Source organism: Hyaena hyaena, unplaced genomic scaffold (assembly GCF_003009895.1).
Source record: "Hyaena hyaena isolate Hyena2069 unplaced genomic scaffold, ASM300989v1 scaffold_2068, whole genome shotgun sequence".
Taxonomy (NCBI): Eukaryota; Metazoa; Chordata; class Mammalia; order Carnivora; family Hyaenidae; genus Hyaena; species Hyaena hyaena.
Genome location: NW_024082699.1, coordinates 1 through 12242, shown reverse-complemented (window position 1 = coordinate 12242; position 12242 = coordinate 1). Strand labels below are relative to the sequence as shown.

Genomic DNA, 12242 nt, shown 5'->3' with positions numbered 1-12242 from the left:
TGCGTTTGACTGTGTCGCTGAGCTCTCGAACTCTTCTTTCCTGTTCCTGGATCAGTTTGTCTCTTTTTTTGTCAGCGTCCTGTTTTTCTATCATGGTGTCCTCTAAATCACTTATTCTCCTTGCTGCCTCTTCAATCCTTGCATTGGAGGCCTCTAATTTATTATGTATCTCATTTATCGCATTTTTTAATTCTTCATACCTATTTTTATTTTCCATTCTGTCTGTAGCCATAGTTTCTTTGATGTCCCTTATGTTTTTTTCAAGCCCAGCTATTAATTTTACCATTATTATCCTAAAATCTTGTTCAGTGATGCTGCTGATATCTGTTTTGAGCAGTTCGTTAGCTGTCATTTCTTCTTGGAGTTTCTTTGGAGGAGAGCTCTTTTGTTTCATCATTTTAGTTAGCTTTTTGGCTCTTGTTGGTTTTAAAGACCTGTTATGCTCTCTGTATCTATGAGTGCTGCTATATCCAAGAAGACTCTTTGACTGTCCAGTGCCTATCCTTTCAGAGAGTGTTTTTTGAATGGTATCTCTTGGTCTCTCTTGTTGGGACCTTGGTTATTTTATTTTCCTATTCGTAGTGATATTTGGGACTCTCCACCTTGTGTACTCTGGCTTGTTTCTTGAGGTAGCCCTGGAATAGAAAACAGACAGACAAGCACACAGGGAGCAGGAGCACACAAACGCACAGGCTAATTCAACTAACATGCAAAGCGAGCGGGAAAACAAAAAAGTTAAGAGAAAAGACGGAGGAGGGAGGACGAATAATAGAGAGTATAAAATACATAAAAGGGTCAAAAAGGAGAAAAGAAAAGGAAAAAAGAAGAAAGCCTGTGGACAAAGAACGTTTTAAAGCATATACCCGGATTTCCCAGCTACAGTTAAATAGCCGTGTATGTGCAGTGTTGGTTGAAGAGCATAGAGAAAGAGAGAGAAGACAGGGTGGGGATGAGGCAAAATTGGAAATAGAATGAACAGGCAGAAGGGATAAGAAGCTTTTTTCAAAGAAGTAAAGGGTAGAATATGGTTGGATAGGTGATAGAAGGATGCTGGTATTATCCAGAGAAACTATATAGTCTAATTACTCCTGAGAGAAAGAGATGAAAATGTCGGTAGGTGTAGAATTTACATCTATAGAATGGACTCGTTGTGATTGTTTAAGCAAGCCGGCGACCAGATTTAATCAGGTCAGTGTTCTGGGGAAAAAAGATAGAAAAGAGAAAGAAGAAGAAAAAAAGAAAAAAAAACCGAGGAGGGCAGCTCTCAAGCAGGGATGGGCGTGGCATGATCCAATGCCTCAGGCGGGAGTTCTGCCTCTGCGGTTGTGGGGAGAAGAGTGGCGGTGCTCCAGTCCCTTCTTGAACCAAGCGCTGCACCTCGCTTTTTTGGGCTTGTAAACTCCCTGTACTGGTGGCGCAGCCAAAGTTGGTTGCACTCTTCAACTCAGGCCAGTCCCAATCTCCAAATCCCAGTCCGCGCGCCCCGCTGAAATTGCCTTAGACACAACTTCCCAGGCAATCCCCTCGGGGCAATTTCAGGCCTCCCACCTCGCTCTGGGATTGGCATCAGAATTGCTGCTTCCTTCCCTGATCCGGCTGGTGAGCATGGACGGGGGCTTGCCTGCCGGGTGTGCTGAGCCCGAGCCCGCTGGAGTGAGGAAAACCAGGTCCCTCTATGGCTCGTCACCCGAAACATGTACTCACAGGCAAATTTCCCAGTTTTTAGCTCTTTGCCTTCCCTCTAGAGTTCCAGCCGGCCAGGAGCGCGGACGCCCGGTGTCCGCGCGCACGGCTCTTTCTGAGGCCCAAGCTGCCCGGGAAGACAATGGCGGCAGGCGCGCCACCACTCTGAAGTCCAGCCACTAGGAGCCGGCACAAAGAAACAGTCTGTGTGCTCAGGCCCCTGGAACCAGTTGGCGCGAGAGGACCTGCCGTGCAGGTATTTGCAAGTACGGTCTTTCTATGCCCCAAGTGGAGGTTTTTCCCCCGAGCGGAGGTTTTTCTGTTTCGGACTCTCTCCTTTTCCCCTCTCACTCCCCGTAGAGGGTAGAGGGGGATCGCCTCCAACCCTGGAGTCTCTGATCCCAGCCTGATTTTATCTTCCCCAGTTTGCACTCATGTTAGAAGGCTCTCTCAGTGGATTCTGCGTCCTTTTTCTCCCAATCTCTCAGGTTTTGTAAGGTTTCCAATGGCTTCAGATCTTTTCTGTGTGATGTATGGGCGCGAGTGTAAGTACGGAGCTCCTTACTTCTCCGCCATCTTGCCCCCTCCCCACAAAGGACTTTTATCTAGAACATATAAAAGATTCTTACAACTCAGTTATAAAAGACAGCCCAATTTAAAAATGGGCAAGCTTATACTAGTCCTTCATATTTCTTTGGTCTACAGAAAGAAAGAAAATACTGTAAGATATAGAGATAAAAAGAGGGAAAAGAGGAAGCAGACGCAGAAAAACCTACGTGTCATAAAAGAGCCACGTGTGCCTCATGGCAGGCAGAGGGAATAGCAGAATCTGGCCCAAGGTCCAGAACTGGCTGAAGATGTTGCTAACCTCTTACAGAAGGAGACTGAAGTTACTATTGGCCCATTACCTTGTCCAGTGAGTGAACTGTGAGGAAAGTCTTAGGCCACATGAGCCACCTCCACCTCCACCACTGCATGGAGCAGAAGTGAAACCCACACCTACCTGTACTGGTTTTGTTACGAGGTTTGAGAGAAAATCACCCTGTCACCAGTTACAGACAGCCTACCTGTGTTTGTGAATCACACACACATGCTTCCACTACCACTTCTTCCTTCTGCCTTCTCAACTTTTTCATGAAGAGCTTCAATGACTTCAACTCCCTCCCTCTCCTGACTCAATGTATTTTTCTTACTCCAACTAGTTTACTCCATCAAATTCTGAATCATCTTCTGAATCACTATATTCCATAGCAATATAGCAAGACAGGATGGTAGCAACATGATTTTCAATGTGTCCATATTTAGCTCCTGGTTCACACTGCTCTTTTACCAGTTCCAACCACTGCTTTACAAATGCCCATAGTACCACCACCTCCAGCTCCTTTTCAGATTGCTCCTGGAGTTCTTTTCGCATCACTTACCCCCTGACACAGCCATCACCTCCAGTAGCTAGACCTCCCCTAAAATGTAAGACTGTCCCAGCTCATCCACTCAACAAGTTAAAGTCCAGGGGCTGCCTCCACCCCCCAACTTTCATCTCTGACTCCACCTGGCATTCAAACATCGTCACTTGTCATGGTGGGAACTCTTGCTCATCCTCCCTCTGGGTTACATCCAAGGCCACCTACCACTGCCCCAAGTCCCTATGTTTCATTAATGCCTCCCCACTCTGCCACTGCAAGTTACACCTGCTTCTGAGCTAAAGTGTCACTTATTAATCATACCTGTAATCAGTAACACTAAGAATGTGTTTCTGGAAGCAACATGAAAAGGTATCCAGCATTCAAAGTAAAAGAGCAGTGTGAACCAGGAGCTAAATATGAACACACTGAAAATCATGTTGCTACCATCCTGTCTTGCTATATCGCTATGGAATATAGTGATTCAGAAGATGATTCAGAATTTGATGGAGTAAACTAGTTGGAGTAAGAAAAATACATTGATAAATAATGTAGAACAAAATGCAAGCATCCTTTGTGGTGTTTGTTCTTTGGTCGTTCTAGTGTTTTGCTTTTTTTACCTTGTGATAAACCTTTTCCTCCATAAACTTTTATTTCTCCTTCTCCTCCTCCTCTTCCTCTTCCTCCTCCTTCTTCTTTAGGGAGAAAGAGGGAGAGGGAGAGGGAGCACACATGCATGTGTGCAGGGGAGGGGCAGAGGAAGAGGGAGAGAACATTTTTTTTTAACAATTATTTATTTTGAGAGACAAGGAGAGTATCAGCTGGGGAAGGGAAGAAAGAGAGGGATAAAGGGAATCCCACACAGGCTCTGGAGTATCAGCACAGAGACCGACTTGGGGCTGGATCCCAAAACCATGAGATCATGACCTGGGCTGAAATCAAGAGTCAGACACTTAACCAACTGGGACACCTGTGCACTAATACATTTTTATTTCTAAGAAAATATTAAAATAAATTTCAAACTAAATGTTTTACAGTGACATATTTTTCCCCTGAAAAGACCTAATTTGGTCAAATAAGTCACTAAATATTAAGCATGGAAACCTGTTGTTAGAGTAAAATGGTTGTGAATGAATTCACCATGTGTTGCACTTTGAATGGCACTTCTAACCATTGATATACCTTAATTTTGTGAGTTTTAATTTAAAGAAAGCCACCGATATTAAAATCTTGAGGGCAGCTACATCTATTTATAAACCATAGTGCATTTCCTGATGTTTTAAAGAAGAAACACTGCCTTGCTTATATGAACAATTCAGAAAGTACATTCAGCTTATAGTGTTTAATTCTCTTAAGGAAATACATGAATTTTTAAAATGATTATTTTACTGTTTTAAAATACTTACCATATTTGAATGTTTAGTATTATCCCTTCCCTACTTGTATATTTTTTAGGTATATACCTAAAAAAATGAAAAAGATCTGTTCACACAAGAACTTGCACATGTATGTTCATAGGAACATTATATATAAGAATCAACAATTGGAAACAACCCAAATGTCTATCAACTGACAAATGGATAAAGAAAATGTGGTATATACAAAAAATGAAATGCTATTTAACCATAAAAAAGGAATAAAGTTCCCATACATATTACAGCATGGATGAACCTTGAAAAGATCACAAAATTGAAATTATATAAGATTAAGAATATTATGAAAGAAGCCAGTCGTTAAAGGCCACATATTGTATGATTTCATTTGTATGAAATATCCAGAATAGACAAATTTTCAGAGATATAAAGGAAATCGGTGGTCACCTAGGACTGGAGGAGGTATCTAAATGGTACAGGATCTCTTTGGGGTGATAAAAATGCTCTAAAATTGATGGTGGAATAAATCTGTGGACACTAAAGCCACTAAATTGTACATTTTAAATCAATGAATTTGTGGTATGTGAGTTATATCTAAATAAAACTGTTACATTAAGAAACCAAAAAGAACAGTGACATCACCTTGAAGGCAATGTCTAGCTGACTGTGTAGTGAAAAAGAATGGCAGCAAAGAACTCAGAGCTACAGATAGGAGGAATTTACCCAAAGTGGCTTTTATTCTAAATTCAAGAGTTTTCTCCTTTTTCTATACACCAGAGTGAGCAAACTATGACACCACCTGTGTCTGTAAATAAACATGTATTGGAACACCACTATGAACCCTTAAGCATTGTCTATAACTGCTTTCATGCTGCAATGGTGGAGCTGAATAGCTGCAACTGACACCAGATGATTGGCAAACTCTAAAATATTCACAACTTCCTCCTTTACAGAAAAAGTTTGCTAACCCTGGATATATATTATATAGGGTGAAGCCAGGGAAGGTTTTTGAGAAGATAACTCTGCTTGCTGCTCAGAGAGTAGATTTGGTGGAGGAGGAACAAGAAGATTGTGCTTGTCCTAGACACAGGCCCCCAGAATTCTGTCTAGAATTCTGTGAGACTTCTGTCTCACAAGCTGTCACCCTCTTCTTGAACCCCTGCTCATCTCTGTGCTCAGGGCTATACAATAGGGAGCATGGCCCAACACCACTTCCACTTGTCCTGAGACTAAGAACGCAACCCCTTTTGTTTGTTTGGTTGGTTGTTTTAACTGAAACCTAATTGACATACAACATGGTATTAATTTCAGGTGCACAACACAATGATTCCATAAATGTATATATTGTGAAATAATCACCACAAGAAGTCTAATTAACACCCATCACCACAAACAATTATGAATTTATTTCTTGTGTTGAGAATTTTTAAGATATACTCTCTTAGCAACTTTTGAATATGCAACACAGTATTTAATTTTTTAAATGTTTTTTATGTATTTCTAGGAGAGAGAGAGAGAGAGCGTGAGCAGGGGAGGGTCAGAGAGAGAGGGAGTCACAGACTCTGAAACAGGCTCCAGGTTCTGAGCTGGTAGTCAGCACAGAGCCCAATGCGGGGCTGGAACCCACGAACCGCGAGATCATGACCCAAGCGAAAGTCGGACGCTTAACCGACTAAGCCACCCAGGCGCCCCTGCAACACAGTATTATTAACTATAGTCACCATGTTGTGCATTATATTCTAGGACTTACTTATTTCATAACTAGAAGTTTGTGCCTTTTGGCCACTTTAATCTTCACTCATTTTGCCCACCCCAAACCCCCCACTTCTGGCAACCACAAGTTTCTTCTCTGTATCTGTGAGTTCAGTTTGTTGACTTTTGTTTTTTTCAAGATATCACACATAAGGGAGATATAGTGTATGTATTTCTCCATTTTATTTCACTTAGCATAATAGCCTCAAGGTCCATCCACGTTGCCACAAATGGCAGTATTTCCCTTTTTTATGGCTGAATAATATCCAGTGTGTATGTATCACATTTTCTGTATTCATCCACCAATGGACACTTACGTTGTTTTCATAGCTTGGCAATATTAAATATTACTACAATAGACATGAAAGTGCATATATCTTTTTGAGTTAGTGGTTTGTTTCCTTTGGATAAATACCCAGAAGTAGAATTGCTGGATCATATGGTACTTTCAAGACAAGTGAGTGCTCTGCCTTCTCACTGTGGTCTGATTTTCATGGAAGGGTGCTCATTCAGTCATTTCTTCCCATGGTTGTGAATGAATTCACCCTGTGTTGCACTTTGAACAGACACTCAACCCAGCCCTGATTCTGTACCTAGGTGTGGTGCATGCTATCAAAAGTAAACTATTTGGTCAGGGCCCTCATACAGTGATATCAGAAAATGAATTCTTGGATAAGAAAGCTGTAGCAACAAACAGGCTACAACATCACCAAGAATGTGACCACATATCTCAATGATGGGACCAATGGTGATTGGACCTCCATGCTGCCAGTTTACCCTGGGTCAAGTTGCTCAAACATTCTGAAGGTGAAGCCTGGTTAAAATCTCTCTAAGCAAAACTTAGATCTGTTCCCCAGCTTCCTTGCCTGAAGATACATTGCTTGCCTTTAAACACAAACTGTAAGTGATCGTAAAAATAGAGGGTGGATATATTTGTAGCTCTTCCTTTAATTATTCCTTTAAATTATGTGCATTAAAACATTGAATATGAAATGTTATTAATTTTGAAAGGGTGTAGGATTGTTAGCCACTTGAAAAACAAGAGTAAATTTCGGGTGAACTTGACTACAGCAAGAAATGCTTTATTTACCTCTTTATCCTGTGTTTTCTTCCAGCTTTATTGACATACAATTGACATATTATACATTGTATAAGTTTAAAGTGTATAGCATGTTGATTTGATACACATAAATGTTTTGAAATGATTACCACCATAGTGTTAGCTAACACCTCCATTATGTGCCATAAATACCATTACTTCTTGGGGGAGAGAAAATTTAAGGTGTACTCTCCTAACAACTTTCAAGTTTATAATACATTATTGTTAACTATAATCCCAATGCTCTACTTTAGATGCCCAGAACTTATTCATCTTATAAATGGAAGTTTATTTACCCTTTGACGAATATTGTCTGTACCCTATAGCCCCTGGTAACCACCATTCTACTATCTGTTTCTAGGAGTTCATCTTTTTTTAGATACCACATGCAAGTGAGATCACACAGTAGTTTGTCTTTATCTGGCTTATTTCACTTAGCATGATGCCCTCTAGGTCATCTATGTTGTCACAAATGGGAACGATTCCTTCTTTCTCGTGGCTGAAGAATATTCGTGTGTGTGTGTGTGTGTGTGTGTGATCTCTTTATTGGTCCATCTGTTGATGAATACTTAAGTCATTTCCATATCATGGCTATTGAGAATAATGCTCCAAAAAATATGGAGTGCAGATATGTCTTCAATATTCTTTTTTAAAAATTTTCTTTGCGGGGGAGGAGGGATGGGCATGGAGGAGGGCACTTGTGGGGATGAGCATTGAGTGTTATGTGGAAACTAATTTGACAATAAACTATTTGTAAAAAAAATTTTTTTTTTCCTTTGGATATATATCCCAGAAATGGAAATGCTACATCATATGGTAGTGGTATCTTTAAAGTTATCAGGAACCTCCATACTGGTTTCCACAGTGGTTGCACTAATTTACATTCACACTGACAGGGCAAAAGGGTTCCCTTTTCTTCGCATCCTTGCCAATATTTGTTATCCCTTGTCTGTTTGATAATAGCCATTCTAAGGTGTGAGGTGGTATCTCACTGTGTTTTGATTTGTATGTCCCTGATGATGAGTGATGTTGAGCATCTTTTCATGTGCCTGTTGACCATTTGTACATCTTATTTGGAAAAATCTCTCTTCAGCTCCTATGGGAAATAAATGTTTTCCAAAACTTATATTGCTCCATACTCTGAACTATCCAAGTACCCTTAAATACTTAACATATAAGGCCACAAAGATGAATAAACAATTCCTTTGGAAGAGAAGATGAATTATAAGTGATTTAGAGATGTGGCCCAGGGAGCCCATGGGGAAGGGAGTCAGGAGTAGCTATGCCACGAGAAAGTATCTGAGGTCCTTTGTGTCCAGAAATTGATCCTGGAGCTCTGACCTCAAAAAAAGTGACCCAGCCTGGAATGTTCCTCATGTTGTACTGCTACTCTACTTCACCAGGAAACAATGCCATAGAAGAAGATTAAATAAACATGGTGTAGTCTGTTTAAAAGCCTGTGTTAGGGATGCAGCCTCCTAGCTTCAAATTGTGGCTCTGCTGCTGTGATCCGGAGTGGGGCAGTTACCCAACTGCTTCAGTGTCATTCTGCCATGGCACAACAGTAGCAGCCACCCCACATTAATTTAGAGGTCTAAATTAAATAGCAAAAACTACGAAATTTTTGGAACAGTGCCAGTTATATAGTCTTACTATATCATCCTTAATGTCATAAAAAAAGAGATTTTTTAATTTAATGAAAGGAAGCTGCTACACAATGAACTAAGGGGGTTTATTCAAGTTTATTCACCAGAACATAAACACCTTGAATAATTATAACTATAATGTTGGAAAAAAATTCCTACTCACATTGTCTGACATCCACATCATGGAGATGTGCATAGAGATAAAATACCAGGTTAGGCAGGTCTGCTGTGTACCTGGACAGCCAACTACTGTAATGATTTCTGGAGAGAAGTATAGCAGAGTAAGGAGTCCTGGAAGAACTGAGGCCAGAAACAGCAGCAGTGATCATGGCACTATCACTGACCCCATAAACTGTTAGACTCGGAGGGACAATGACCCACTACTATGGAAATCATCCACACTCCATTCGTTGAGAGGCACAAACCCAAAACATGTTCCTGAAGTTCTTCCTTCAAAAGTAAAAATTTCTGTACTTTAGTTTACTCTCCACAACCTGCTTCTATGAAATTACCCCATGCACTCAGGAATAAGGGCAAAGCCATCAGATCTATTTGGATAGGTCCCTCAGTTCTCCTGGTAACTTAGGTTTCAGATGCATAGCTGAGGAGCATTTAAAAAAATAAAATAATATGCTCTGGATAAAAATATCATTAGAGTCTTATTATAAAAGAATATAAATTTGGTAGAAATTTGGAAAATAGAGAAAAGCAGAAGTAAAAGAAAAGGCAAGTGAAATGGGATCCTAGTTACTCATCATCCCACTAACTTGGGAAATCCTGTCTTAATTTTACACATTCTGCTGGTTGGGTAGTTGCATTTGTGATGTGAGTTTTTATTTAATTTATTTTAAATTTTGTTATTAATTAATTGATTAAATCTATTTATCTAGTAATTATTAACGTTAGTAACTATTCACATATTTGTTGGCCATGTCATCATATGTGAAGTGCCCATTCGAGTCTTTTGCCTATTTTCCTCTTGGGCTGTTAATCTTTTTCTCATAGATATGAAGGAATTCTATATATAATCGGATATGATGAGTCTTTGACAAATACCTTCTCCTACTTCGTAGATTGCTTTTTTTACTCTTTTAATGTGTTTTTGATGAACATAGTTCTTCACTTTAATTTAACCCAATTTTTGTATTTATTTTCCTTTATGGTAGATGTTTTGTTTTGTATCAGCCTATCTTATAAAGCTTGGCTTTTCCAAGGGTCACAGAAATGTTCTTTCATGTTTCATTCTAGAAGCTTTATTGTTTTTCTTTCACATTTAGATCTACAATCCACCTAAAGTGGTTTTCATGTATGGCATACAATGAGCTGAGGATTCAGTTTCTTTCAGCTGGATATCCAATTTCCAGCACTATTTATTGGAACGGCCAGGCTTTCCTTTCTCCATTGCAGCGTCATCTTCTTTTAAACTCAATGGCTGTCTCTGTGTGGTTCTGGTTGTGGACTCTCCTTTCTGTCTCATCAGACTACTTGTCTGTCCTTGCACAAATATCATACTTCCTTAATTAATGTGCTTTTATAAAAAATCTTGATATCAGATAGTTTAAGTTAAAAGCATTCAAGCTTTGAGCCATAAACAACTAGGGGATAACTTGATCTGGACTCATAAAACTTAATTTATGTGCTAAGTGCACCAGAGACCAGAATAGTAGAAACCAGAGGTGAGCAAATATGCTAGAAAGTTCTGTGATGTTACACTTCATCTGCTGTGGATGTGGAAGAAGCAGACATGCACAGTAGTTTTAACTGCAAATCTTTGAGGACCCCGAGTTTATTCACTGCTTACATTTGCATTCACTAACTATATGTTAAATTAAAAACTGACATTGCTAAGTAGGGGATATTTCCAATCCTTAGTCCAAGGTGATGCTTCAGGTGTGGATGATGGTGCTACCACCCCAGCAGAGGGCATGGGGCAGGCAAAACAAACAATGCTGGGTGTCTCTTATATTGGCAGAAACTTAGCAGGTGATTGGAAATGAGGTACTTCACAGAGAAAGATTGTGAGCTAGTGCTGAGAACTTACGAGCTAGCCAAGTTGCCATGAATTAACAACACTGAAATAAGTGAGGTTGTTAAAGAGAGCAGAAATTTTAGAGAAAATAAAATTTTGGAAAACATAAACAAGGTTGGGAGCTGGCGGAACTATAACAGTTCAGAGATTATTTAACACAGTGAGGGATTCAATTTCCAGGTAGACAAGGACACTAGAAAATAGAATTCACCTCCATGAAAGTATACCTTATGTAGGGCAAGGCAAGGTATAAATATATATACATCTAGGCTCTAGACTGTGGTTCTGTCCTCTGCATTTAGGCTTGGCTGGATACAGTTTGGAAAAAAAGATAAGAAGAACCATCATTTCAAGCACTTACTATGTATTAGGCAAGGTGTTTTCATTAACATTGCTGTTTTTAATCTTAAAACATCAGCTGGAGACAAGAATTGTCACCCACATCCAGAAAGTGAGTCAGGCTAAGAAGTCAAATGAAAGAAGAACACCAAAGGAGCAGAAATCTATCTGGAGCTGGATGCATCTGGTCCTGAAGCCAACTTCCTGTTTTCCCACAGGCCGAGGTATTTTAGATTCTCTGCCAGACAGAGGAACTGCAGAAACCTGGAATTTGGGTTCTGCTGCCAAGCTCAGCACACACTGAGCATGCACAGATGCTGGGAAGCCAATTCAGAATAAGGAACAGTGTGTTCATCCACACAGCCATCAAGTTTGCATAAAGTCAAGGGAGCTGAGATTTGCCAAGTGCTCAAAGCCACATTTGACCTTGTTTACATTTCTTCCACATCAGGCCAGATCACATGGCTAGTTTCTGTTTAGGATTAATTCTTCCAGGAATGGCTCCAACTTCCCACATGGATGCCAAGAGCCCCCCAAAGGGCCTTTAACCGCTGAAGGCTCCCGTATGCCTCAGACATAGTGGTTTTGAGCCTCTGCAATTGCCATACCCAGGAAAAGCTGCCCTGCTTCCTTGGAATGCAGTTTATGTGCCCACTGACCCTTGGTCAGGCCTTTGGGCTGGTGATTTTCAGCTGGAACTTGAAGGTAAGAATATGGCTTGGGGCGCCCAGGTGGCTTAGTTGGTTGGGCATCCGACTTTCGCTCGGGTCATGGTCTCGCGGTTCGTGGGTTCGAGCCCCGCGTCGGGCTCTGTGCTGACTGCCAGCTCAGAGCCTGGAGCCTGTTTCAGAGTCTGTGACTCCCTCTCTCTCTGACCCTCCCCTGCTCACGCTGTCTCTCTCTCTCTCTCCTAGAAATAAA

At 40.6% G+C, this 12242-nt stretch overlaps 1 pseudogene; it reads left to right on the top strand.

The window, feature by feature from the left end:
• LOC120227192 overlaps positions 1-3612 on the top strand; it is a 13782-nt pseudogene extending 10170 nt beyond the window's left edge.
• The last annotated feature ends 8630 nt before the right edge of the window (positions 3613-12242 follow it).